This window comes from Pleurodeles waltl, chromosome 8 (genome assembly GCF_031143425.1).
Source record: "Pleurodeles waltl isolate 20211129_DDA chromosome 8, aPleWal1.hap1.20221129, whole genome shotgun sequence".
NCBI lineage: Eukaryota > Metazoa > Chordata > Amphibia > Caudata > Salamandridae > Pleurodeles > Pleurodeles waltl.
The window spans coordinates 561,751,281-561,764,652 of record NC_090447.1 but is presented as its reverse complement, the minus strand read 5'-3'; positions in this window follow the sequence as shown (position 1 = coordinate 561,764,652).

Genomic DNA, 13,372 nt, shown 5'->3' with positions numbered 1-13,372 from the left:
AACAGGAATGTTTTTGGCATGGTTGGGAAGAAAGGAGGTTGAGGCCAGATGGGTAAAGGACATAATAGACCCCAGAGGATGCAAAGTGGACACAGATGTGGAGATTGGTAGGGGGATTTCCTAGCTAGTACGAGGAACTTCATAGGGCCAGACTGTTATAGGAGGCTTCCCAGATTGCTAATTACCCTGAAGTAGTGAACACCCTGGCATTAGATGCCAAGACTGGAGTGCCCTGGAAACTGACATAAACTTACAAGAAGTCTAGGCTGCCACTGTGAAGCTGAACTCAAATAAAGTCCTGGATCATATTGGCATCCCAGCAGAACTCTCAAACGATATGGAAGGTTGCTGAGCCATCATCTCCTCAACTTATTTCTGGAGGTGAAACAACAAGAGTTCCTCCCCCTGACCTGAGAAGGGCATCCATAGTTGTCATTCACAAAGAAGGAAAATCTAAGGAGCAATGTGTCTCCTACAGACCCATTTCACTGCTGAATGTAGAGATGGAAGTAATTGCCACAATACTGGATACATGCATGCAGTGAGTTGTAACTCCCCTGGTACATAGGGACTAGTCCGGTTTCATGCCGGGGCGGTCAACAAGGTACAACTTGTGATGTGCACACAACCGGCTGAATAAAGTAAGGAAGTGTCCAACATTGAATGCTTTCTTGGCACTGGATGCCGAGAAGGCATTTACTGGGGTACATTGGCCCTTCCTCGAATGCTCTTTGCTCCTACCATAGAATGCTTGGCCTGTATTGTTCGAGACCATCGCAATATACACAGCTTCCAGATTGGAAGGGGCAATGAGGTGAGGGCAAACATTTACTAATATGCTGGTGATATGTTGCTGTATGTCACTTAACTTTCTGCCTACCTCCTTACAGTTATGTGAGGAATATGGGAGCTATTCTGGCTATCGAATTAAGTGGGATAAGTCCATCCTCTATACTCCTCAGGGAGAGGTAAATGTGCACTCTCTCCCCCAGCGCTTCATTGCACGCAGGAGGGTTTTAAATACTAAGGCATATTTAGGAAACATAAGCATGCCGGGCAGATTCGGATAGATGGAAGGGTCTTCCGCTCACTTTGATGGGACGTACAGCCCTGTTCAAAATGATCTCCCTCACAAACTTGCTCTATGTGTTGCATGACACGCACTATCAGGTCTCGCCAGAGGTCTTTGACATTATAGACAGGGACCTGTTTCTCTTCTTGTGGGTGGGGAACCACCTCAGAATTGCTTTAAGGGCCTTAGAATGTAAACAATACAATGGGGGATTGTCTCTCCCGGACCCAGAAGAGTACTATTGGGTCGCCCACTGTATAAGTATTAATGATTGTGTATTTTCCCCACTAGACAATTCCACGTTCCAACTGGAGAGGTCACAATGGAAAGGGAGATTATACCTCTTTTGTTGTGGTTTTATATAGCGTGAACTTGACCCAAATGTATTGGAATGCTTTACATTAGCACCAGTTACGTTACACAAGGACACATTAATTATTTTTTTTTTTTTTTGGTAGGCACGGGGAGATTAGGTGGTTTGCCCAGAATTGCAGGATGTTGAGCTGACGCCGAGACTTGAACCAGTTTCCCCAGCTCCAGAGTTAGCATTTTTAGATGCAAAGCCACATCCTCTCCCCACCTCTATTATCTTTATTGTAAGAAGGTGAGACAGCGCCTTCTCCTGGCTACAAAGGTGGCCCTGACAGCCTGGGACAGGATAACGACCCTCATGGGCTGGAAGGGCTGAACTGCAAGGGAAATCCCTTTGTGGGAGAAACAATGGCTGCTGGAATTGAAGAAGTTGTATGTTTTTTAGGTTTGAGACCACACTGGCATTACAAAAATAGGAGATTTACTGGAAGAGGGTGACCTTATGCCCTTTGCCTCCCTTCAATGAGAATAGGCCCTGAGCAAGAAGCAATTCTTACATTATGCACGATTGAGACATACCAGCAAGGCACAGGGTTTCCCAGGGGGAGAGATTACGCCCCGTTAGAGGGATGTTTGTTACTGGATGGGCTGGGGAGGGGAGAAATATCAATGACACATAAGACCATTAATAATCATTTGCCTAACTCCTTGATTAGATTGTGACGCCACTGAGAGGGTGAGTTGAGAAAGTTAGAAGATGTTGACTGGGAGATGGCATTGATGCACCTGTGAGAAGTGGCAATATGCTCACGGCTCCTACTTATCCAATACAAGATCCTGCATAGAGTATATTATGATAGGCTAAGACTACATGCTATGGGAAAGACAAAACACCCGTACTGCTTGAGATGCCAGGGAGAGACTGGTTCCTTCTTTCATATGATGTGGGAGTGTGCGAAGAGCCTGAACTACTGGATGGAAATTGTGGAGGAGCTTGGGGGGTACTATCAGAACAAATCCTGATATATCCTAAATTATTCTCCTGGACATCACTAATGACATAGACTTGCCCTGTGCTATGCTACTGTTTTGTGTCCTTGAGCTAGTAGTGACCACAAAAGGTATTGCTCAACACTGGGATGCACTGGAGTGCCCGATGAGAGCCGAACGAAGATGGGGCACGGGTATTTTTATGATGGCTGAAAACGTTACTTATGCTAGCAGGGGTTGCCCCAGAAAGTTCTGTAAGGTTTGGGGAATCTGGACACACTTCCACTCCCTGGAAATATAAATGGGAGAGGACATACAAAATGAAAGACTGCACTGATAGAGATGAGGGGTGCAGAAAATATGGCTTAAACATATGGGATTCATGGAAATAGTGAGATTTTGTACCTGATTTGGCCCTTGAGTGTCTGAGGGAATTTTGGGGGTGCGGGAAGCTTTTGTTTTCTAGTATTGTACTCTTTACAGGGACGCTGGATGTATACTGCAGAAAAAAACTGAGTGTTGTTTACTCGGTTGTTTGTTGCTTGTTGCACTCCAAACAAAAAAAATAAAAAATCTGAAAGGGGAAGCCTAACAATGAAGTTTATTTTAATTTTACATTTACTTCTATAATACATTTTGAATTATATGTTGACAAGTAAATTTCCTACCTTGTTCAAAGCTATTTGAAGGTGAGGCCATACTTCACAACCAGGAAACAGAAATAGGCCTTTGTGGAGGGTAGAATACAAGATGATGAAATGAAGTTTCTAGTGTAGGCTTTAATGTTTGTGAAACAGACTGTGATGATACATACACTTCTCTATCTGTGAAACACATTATGTCACGTGTACTCTCCTCCAGCTGGTAAACACACAATGTAGCAATAAATATAGCACAACTGCTAACTTTGCTGCACTTCCCAAGCCTCCACACTAAGAAATATCTTAGGATATCCTATTCTAGAATTCTGAACTATAACATGCTAATGGCTGCATCAGACTTCCCAGATAACACAACAGCCCATGACAGCCAGAAAAACACATCATAGCACCAGAAATGAAACTTTCACAGAAGTCTTTGGTTCTGTGGAAAAATAGTTTCTCACCCTTCGTGCAACCACTGTTCATTTGACATTAGGACAACCATATTGAATATGGCATCCATTTTGTGAGTGTTTTAAACACCCCGTCGCAGAGGAAATAGGCAGAAAAAGATGCAGCTTGAAAGCAGCTACATCGTGCAATATGCCTAAGGCCGAATACCAGACCGGCCACATACCTGCGGTTAAGCCAATTTTGAGAAAAACTAATTTCCATGGAATAACTTGCAATTGGAACAAGGTCATACCAGCCATTTACTACACACTATTATACGCTTCAGCTGTTTGCACATTTTTGTTTGTAAGCAATCTCCCACTCCTCTCCCCTGAGGCATACAAATGTTTTTATACCTAACTAGTGGAAAATGATTGAACCTCTGCCATTTGTTTACATGTAGTGGAAAAATATATTAAAGCTTTATGCTGCGCGAAGTAAGACAGACTACTCCCTAACCCGCTTGGTGAAGGAGCTCTCCCTTAACTCGAGTTATTGAATAAATCCCGATTACTCTCTACATCTCGGACCCCGTCTCTTTCCTTTTTTTATTATTTATTTAACTTACAAGGCAAATTCAGAGGTATTTTAAATTATTTACCACATTTTGGCGCCCGAACAGGGACTTTCCCTTCTCTACACGCGCCGGTTTTGCCGGTCGCGGGTTTTTCCCCTACTCTCTCTCGCGACAGACTTTAGGTGCACCCGGTGGGGATTTCCCGCCGAACTCCCTCGGAGACCCGGGGGCGGACCAGCGCCCGGCATACACATGAGGCGGTGAGAGACGCGGAAAGTCCGTACCCGAGTCCGACAGCGAGGAGAAGAGGAGTCCGAGACCCCTCAAAACGCGCAGCGTCTGGATTCGATCGAAGAATAAAGAGTTTGCTTCTCGGTGAGTACTGCTGAAAAGTATCAAGACGTTTTCTGTTTAAACAGAAACGGTACAGATATACATTAAGAATGTCATTATTTACTAAATTCAAGTATCGGGCAAAAGAGAAAAAATTGTTGGAGAGGGCGATTGCACCCCCACCCAAGGACACTCCAGCTAGGTTCATGTATAACAAACATGGTATGCCCGCCATTGTATTCTTGGACCTATGGGTAGAATATACTAGTCAATTAGTGGAACGATTCAAATGGCCAAGTACGGGGACTTTTGATATAGAAAATGTCCTCAAAGTAGAGGAACAGTTGTTCAGGAGAAAAGCAAGAGAGGGCCAGTTAGAGGCCATAGAATGGTGGAGGAAAGAAGCCCAACGGAGGCAAGAGAAAGCGCAAGGAAAAGTTGAGAAAGCCCAGAGAATGTCAGGAAAAAATAGACAGGAGGAACTACAAGAGAAAGGAAAGGAGGTAGTTCTCGAGCAGATGATAAGGGAAAGTCAAGGAAATGTTACAGGTTTATACCCCGTACTGCCAAGTTATGAAAATTCCTGCCCGATAAATAAAAAAAGAATCCTCTCCTTCCCAGTGCACCTATGTCCCCTGATGATTCGGCGCTTATAGACTTATTAGATGTGCCACCCCCATATTCTACCAATACACGACCACTCTTACCCGTACATAATCTACCACCAGTGGTTTCTCCTGAAACTGTCGAGGATCTCTCCGAAGCCGCGAGATTTCTCTCTATAGCAGAAGAGGATAAGAAAGACGAAGCGGGAGGGGGGGAACCAGAAGGACAGTGTCCACACGATCCCTTATCCACAATATACCCCGCCTTAGGGGACGAGGGAAAAAGACTAGTTGCCATTGGGAAAAAAATAGAAAAGATCCCCGCTGTACAAAATAATATCAATGGTATGCTAGAATTCATGTTAAGAGGGGGCGACTCTACTCCCTATCAAGATGTTCTGAAAGTAAGAAACTGAAAACAACAAATGTATATATATACCTTCATGTTATATCTATTTACCCGATACTTCCAATTTAAGAGATTAAGAAATCCGGCGAAATTAGAAGATTTAATGGAGGAGGTGGCGGAGGAAGAGGAAGGGGGGGATAAGGGAGAAGGAGTGGATTCCAAATTAAACAAATTATTAGATCTCATGAGGGAACATAGACATAAATTTAAAGAAGGAACAGTAACTCCCGAGAGGAAAATCAGTAAACAGCACCCTGTACGATGCGTACCACCTCTAGGGGATAGGTTTGCTCCCCTACTCGTGTTCCCAGAACCTCCCAGTAGCGAAGAATTATATGAGGAAACTGAGGAAGCTCTCGACTGGTTCTTTGAACAAGAACCGCCATTGACAGCCGAGGAACAAGAACTGGTCCGTACTGCTATCCTATGGACTTCACAACTGAAGATTTATAATTCGGACATTATAGCCCAGTTATACTCTAGTTTACCCCTCACCCAGCGTAGGTTAGCAAGTCTGTACATGACACAACACTTGATGACACTGAATAGAGTTTTCAGACCCCATCAATCAGCCCTTGAAAACTTGTTATCCAAATGTACCTCCTTGGCCTTTTTGCAAGATCCTGCACACTTCCTTAACATATTTTTAGATGCACAACAGGAATATCATGATGAAGTGGCTAGGACACTCCTTCGGGCCCGCAATACTGATTATAGGGAGAAAGAAATGTATCGACAATACCCTCTCAGAGAGGTCCATGCTAGAGTAAACGCCGCAAATGAATTGCAGAAAGTTTTTGTGTATACACCTCTTACTAAATTAGAAATAATGAAAATGAAAGAAATGGTACCACCGCATTCTAAGGATCCTGTTGGGTTTTTTAAGGAACTCACAGACGTCCTTACTATGGGAATATATACCTTAACAGATCTAACAATTATACTAAAAAATTTGCTGCCCCCAGGTATTAATGAGAAATTAAGGGGACAAGACTGGTTAGTGGATAACGCTAATTTGAATTGGGCCGCCTTAGAGACAAATGACAACGCCAAGGCAGCTGGAGCCGACATACCAGATGATGTGAAATTAGCACCGACCCTCATTCTTAAAGTGTTGCCCCAACTTCTTACCACAAGGAAAGAGGATTGGGATGCTATCTCCGCCTGTAAACAAAAGCCAGGTGAAGATATAGGGGATTATTATACGAGATTAGAGAAATGTTTCACTGCCAATAGTGGTCTTAAATTAGAAAGTGATTCATATGCACATCTTTTTGTATCCAAATTGGTGGAAAACAGCCTCCCGAAGTTAAGGGAAAAAGTTCAGAAGGTAGAGAGCTCCTGGCAAGCACAAAGTCCCTCCCAAGTCCTACGAATATTACAATACCACCAAAACAGGATAAGGGGGGAAGAAGAAAGCGAAAAGGTTAGGGTAAAGGAGACTAAGTTAAGAGCACTAGTGGCACAAACAGTGATGCCCAAATCAGGGCCACAACCTCAGGTACAAAGAAAGGGTAATAATTCTAAAGGTGTTTGTAACTATTGTAAAAAACCAGGACATTATGTTAAAGATTTACAAGGGAACGTTACGTGCCCAGTTCTAAAACATAATGTGGCCACTGGGAAAACTACACCCAGAATACATGTTCCTCGAGATCAGTACAGACCTCAAGAAGGAACGCCCCAAGAACAGAATCAGGGAATACCAAACACAACGCAAATGTACATATCTGATGAAAATACTGGATATGCCGATTTTTCCAGTTTTTTATGAGGCTGCCCAGGGGGGGTTGAGGATAAATTGCCCCTTATTCCTATACCTGTGGACCAAACTGGTCCATATGTAGACGTTCAACTCCTGGGACAAGACAAGAAATTCCTATTGGATACAGGGGCAAGTAAGACAACGATAGATCATAACGAGCTTCCGCAAGCTCCACTCTCTGGGAATAAAAATATTTCACTGGGTTTCTCTGGTCAACCCATTACAAGTAATACATCAGAGCCACTACCCTTACAAATTGGCCCCCTTACCACTACGACAGATCTTCTCTTAACTGATGCTTGCCCCGAGAATCTATTAGGAATAAAACAATTGAAAGAATTAGGAGCCATAATAGTGTGCTCCCCCCAGGATGTGCGTCTGTTCCTTCGAGACTTCAAGGGCCATTATACAGTCAGAGATTTAGATCCTCGATTGGCCCACCTCCCAGCCAAGTTGTGGGCCACCAGTCCCACATCGGTCGTGCGGATGGTCATTACGCCCCACAAGATCATTTTAAAGGAGGGAGCCATACTACCACGACTCCGTCAATATAAAATGCCTCCACAAGCTGAGAAAGACCTTACCTCCATTATAGAGGACCTCATCACTAGTGGAGTGGTGATCGAAGTACCATCAAATACCATGAATTCACCCGTATTACCTGTGGCAAAGAAAGTACAACAAGGAGAAAATACCAACTATAGACTTGTGGTAGACTTACGGGAATTAAATAAATGTGTTGTGGCACAACATCCTGTCGTACCAGACATATCTACCCTTTTAACAACAGTTGATTGTGAAGCCACACATTTTACCGTTATCGATCTCAAAAACACGTTTTTCAGTGTACCAAAACATGAAGACAGTCAATATTTGTTTGGGTTCTCATTATCCGGAAGGAGTTTCCGGTTTACCCGAGCTCCTCAAGGATTTACTGACAGCCCGAGCATCTATAGCCAAGCACTAAAAAGACAGCTAGACACCATACAAATGCCTGATCAAACAGCTCTTCTGCAGTATGTCAATGATATACTCATTACGGCCAGATCTGAGCAGTCATGTGTCGAAGCTTCATTATTGGTATTAACATTTTTGGCTGAAAATGGCCACAAAGTGTCACCAAAGAAATTGCAGTTCTGTCAACAGCAAGTGACCTACTTAGGGCACTTGCTGTCAAAGGAGGGAAGGCAGCTAACAAAGGAAAGAATACAATTGATACAAAATATTCCACAGCCAAAAACACAGAGACAGGTACGCGAATTCATAGGACTAACGTCCTACTGCAGACAATGGATACCACAATTTGCACTAATATCAAAACCACTTGTAAAATTGACGACATTAGAAGCCAGCACGTCACCCCAGCTTCCATGGACAGAGGAACACACGCTTGCTTTCAAAACATTGAAAGAGGCGATGTGTCAGGCCCCGGTGTTGGCCACCCCTGATTATCATAAAGATTTTACACTATTCGTCACTGAAAAGAATGGGACCGCTCTATCGGTCCTGACACAAGAGCAAGCTGGAAAACAAAGACCATGTGGATATTTTTCATCCACCTAAGGTCCTGTAGCACAAGCTCTTCCTGCATGCCTGAAGGCTGTAGCAGCAACAGCTCAAGCTATTAGACAAAGCGATGCTATAGTATTGGGACACCCTTTAATAGTACGAGTTCCCCATGCAGTAGAACTATTACTTAACAGAACACAGACACAACATCTAACAATAGCAAGACTGTCAGGGTATGAACTGACACTTTTTCAACCTCACATACAGATCTTAAGATGTAACACCCTGAACCCTGCCACACTTTTACCCATTCACGAGAACATAGATGAGGTACATGATTGTATGGAAGTGATTGAACAAGTGACAAAACCACGAACAGACTTAAAAGACACTCCATTACCAGATGCAGAAGAAAATATTTACGTGGATGGTTCTTGTAAAAGAACAGAAAAGGGGGAGATAAGGGCCGCCTATGCTGTTACCACAAATACTCAAATTTTTTAAAGCAAACAGATACCCATTCTCTCAGCACAAGCGGCCGAGTTGATAGCATTGAGCAGGGCCTGTCGATTGGGTAAAGGAAAAAATATATATATTTATACTGATTCACAGTACGCCTTTGGAGTAGTACACAATTTTGGAACATTATGGAGAGAAAGAGGATTCATGACATCGCATGGATCAAAAATACAACATGCAGACTTGATAACACAATTGTTAGATGATATACATCTACTAGAACAAATAGCTATAATAAAATGCAAAGCACACACAAAGGGGACAGATCATGTTATATTAGGAAATGCATTAGCAGATCAAACAGCTCAAGACATGACACAGAAAGACGTAGAGAGTACGCTGCATCACGGTCCCGAATTTATGCATATGCAGGTCACACGAGATATAACTATGGACATCCAAGACATACAGAGTCACGCCACAAATGAGGAAAAAGAAAAATGGAAAGAGGAAGGAGGGATACTAACTGATCAAGGATGGATGACACCACATAAAGCAGTATGGTATCTTCCCGATGCCATGGTGCAGATTATTATAGATACAATACATGGACCAGCCCACCTTGGGGAAAAAGCTATGCTAGACGCAATACAACATATATGGGACAATAAACATCTTAGGGCAGCAGCCAAACAAAGAGTCCAAACATGTATGATATGTTGTCAGTATAATATTGGAAAAGGCACAACAGTAGGGGCAGGAGGATTTCATCCTCCTGAACACCCTTTTGAAGTTATACAGATGGATTATATACAAATGGAAAGGTGCAGAGGACAGAAGTATGTACTCGTAGTAGTATGTATATTAACACGATGGACCGAAGCTTATCCTGTACCTGACTATACTGCCAGCACTACAGCCAAACAATTGATTAAGGAGTATTTCCCTAGGTTCGGTCTGCCCCGAGTTATATATTCTGATAATGGTCAACCATTCTCGTCTGAATTAATGAAAAAGATATCGCTCCTGTTGGGATACCAGTGGAAATTTCACTGAGTGCGTCATCCACAGGCAGCAGGCCTGGTTGAGCGACATAACCAGATTTAAAAAAACAAATTGTCAAAAATATGTGTAGATAAGAAAATTGATTGGATAACTGCTTTACATGTAGCACTGTTCTATATGAGAATGGTCCCCCATTCCAGGATAGGATTAGCACCCTACGAGATAGTTTTTGGAAGACCACCTAACATATGGGGGATACCTCGAGCTAAGTCTATAACAGATATTGAAATACCTTTACTGACTGATTACCTGGCTTCCTTGATGTCTGCACTTCAATCTTGTCGTTCACAGGTTGCAGCCGCATTTCCTGATAATACTGAGCCCAAAGAGCACCAGATCAAACCAGGCGATTGGGTTTATATTCGTAATTTTGATCGAACAACACCTCTTGAGCCTCGATGGAAGGAACCGAAGCTCGTTCTACTGGTTACCAGGACAGCTGTAAAAGTCGAAGGTCGTAAGGCCATGCCAGTCACTGTAAGAAACATTTTCCCAAAGAAAAAAGCGGACAGACATCGCCACTTCAGACACAACAGAACGCAGAACAATTGACATTACCCACAGAAGAAAGTCTCCAGCAGACTTATAGATCTAATCTCAGGTCATCTACTCGAGCCCAGGTCAATTAAGTCCAAAAAAGCTCTACTTGTTGGTGAAACGGCAGGGGCTCTGAGAAGTGTACCTGACAAAAATGACGACGGAGACAGCGAAGCAGAAGATGTTGAGAGACAAATACAGAAAGAAAATGTGTGCGGAAAGAAATTTTTGTATAATGGTGTTAATGTTGTTTCTGGCAGCAGCAATGTGTTTAGGTTGGGTTTTACATTTAATTTTTCCATCTAGTCAACTCCCTATATTCTCACCCAACAGTACACAAGAACATACCTATTATGATCTTACGCCTCATGAACGGGCCCACAGATTAGCTATGCAAAATAACTCCTTTGTACGGATGTTACACTATACTCACCAGGTTGCCAATACTACCGATTGCTGGATATGCGGACAGATTCCCCCTCATCAGAATGACGGAGGGATGCCACTGGTACCTTTTCCATTTTCATATAATGGTACCTGTGAGGCTTGGTTTGCCTTAATAACAGCGTACAATACCTCCAATTCCACATGTCCTGAAGGAGATGTTGGGATATATAAGAATGGGTGGCCATGGGGAGATATGAATACCGTCCTTAATCAAGTCTGTTATCCCGATGATAATGGAATACCACAGGCTAAGGGGACTATATTCGAAAGTGAAGAGTATAAACAGGAGTATTGGTCTTCCAAATTAGTAAATACCAAGCCTAAAAAGAAAGGCGGACCAACCTCCATATTTGTTTCTAAAATGAAAGGACAGCTGTGTGTCCAGAAGACTGGTATAATCCAGGTAGGACACAGTAAATGTAATATTACTGTGAGTTTCGAGGATAAAGGCCAATCAACGTTTCCAGCGTCTAGACATACATATTTTGTCTGTGGAGAGATAGCCTATATACGTCTTCCCCTCGGATGGGGAGGAAGATGCTATATATCTTTCCTATTGCCTCCCGTTTTCCTTGCCCCTCCGATGTATCATAAGGATCGCCTACTCCCTAATGAGAGGCATAAGAGATCTATAGATACTTCGGGGACAGACCAAACAGAGACTACCCTGGAACAGTATACAGACTTCAATAGAGGTTTCTTCTTCTTTATTGGACCGAGTCAGAATAGTAAGCTTATCCGTAGGCTTACTCGAACAGTAGAAGCAGTTGTAAATCAGACTATAGCCGCTCTGGGAAATTTGACACAGGAACAATCCGCTATCAGAATGGTAGCGCTTCAAAATCGTCTTGTTCTTGATGTCATACTAGCAGAGAAGGGCGGAGCGTGTAAATTTATCGGGTCGAGTTGCTGTGTTTTCATACCTGATAATGCCCCCTCTGTCTATGAGGCTATTTCTAGATTGCAAAAAAATGTGTCCAGCTTACACCAGGATCCTGGCAACTGGACCTGGTCAGGATGGTTTTGGGGACTAGTCTCCACATGGGGCTGGAAATTGATTTCTGCTATTGGCATAGCATTGTTTACATTAATGGGATGCTGCCTGTGCATTCAGTGCGGCCCGCCACTCTGTGGATTGTGTGCTACCATGTGCATTCCTAAACCACACATCCAGAAAAAAGAAAATGTTAAGATTATGCTCCAAGATCATATTGATGATCTTATGGCCATCGAAATAGAGGACAATGGTTGCACTCTGGTGCAAGGAGGGAATGTGGAAAAATAGTTTCTCACCCTTCGTGCAACCACTGTTCATTTGACATTAGGACAACCATATTGAATATGGCATCCATTTTGTGAGTGTTTTAAACACCCCGTCGCAGAGGAAATAGGCAGAAAAAGATGCAGCTTGAAAGCAGCTACATCGTGCAATATGCCTAAGGCTGAATACCAGACCGGCCACATACCTGCGGTTAAGCCAATTTTGAGAAAAACTAATTTCCATGGAATAACTTGCAATTGGAACAAGGTCATACCTGCCATTTACTACACACTATTATACGCTTCAGCTGTTTGCACATTTTTGTTTGTAAGCAATCTCCCACTCCTCTCCCCTGAGGCATACAAATGTTTTTATACCTAACTAATGGAAAATGATTGAACCTCTGCCATTTGTTTGCATGTAGTAGAAAAATATATAAAAGCTCTATGCTGCGCGAAGTAAGACAGACTACTCCCTAACTCGCTTGGTGAAGGAGCTCTCCCTTAACTCGAGTTATTGAATAAATCCCGATTATTCTCTACATCTCGGACCCCGTCTCTTTCCTTTTTTTATTATTTATTTAACTTACAAGGCAAATTCAGAGGTATTTTAAATTATTTACCACAGTTCCCACATTTGTTTTAACAATAGTTGCAAAACCAAATTAATTAAAGAAGTAAAAATCTGTCTCTATCTTTCAACTTATTACTTGTTTTGTGTGCCCCTTAATGTAGTGGGGTATGGGAATCTGGAGGCTTATCACAGCATTTGCACATTTACAGCCTCATTCACAAACTGATTTCGTAGTATGAAAAGTAGTACTATAGTAGAACTACTTATTACAAAATACAATTCACAAACCTTTGAGTATAAATCTGCATCTTTACCACTCATATCTTTTCCATGGTGAGGTCCTCACACATGTACGTTTACTACTTAGCAGTACATGTGGGAGGGATGGGGAAGTGGCTGGAAAAAAATCAACACAAACGATTTG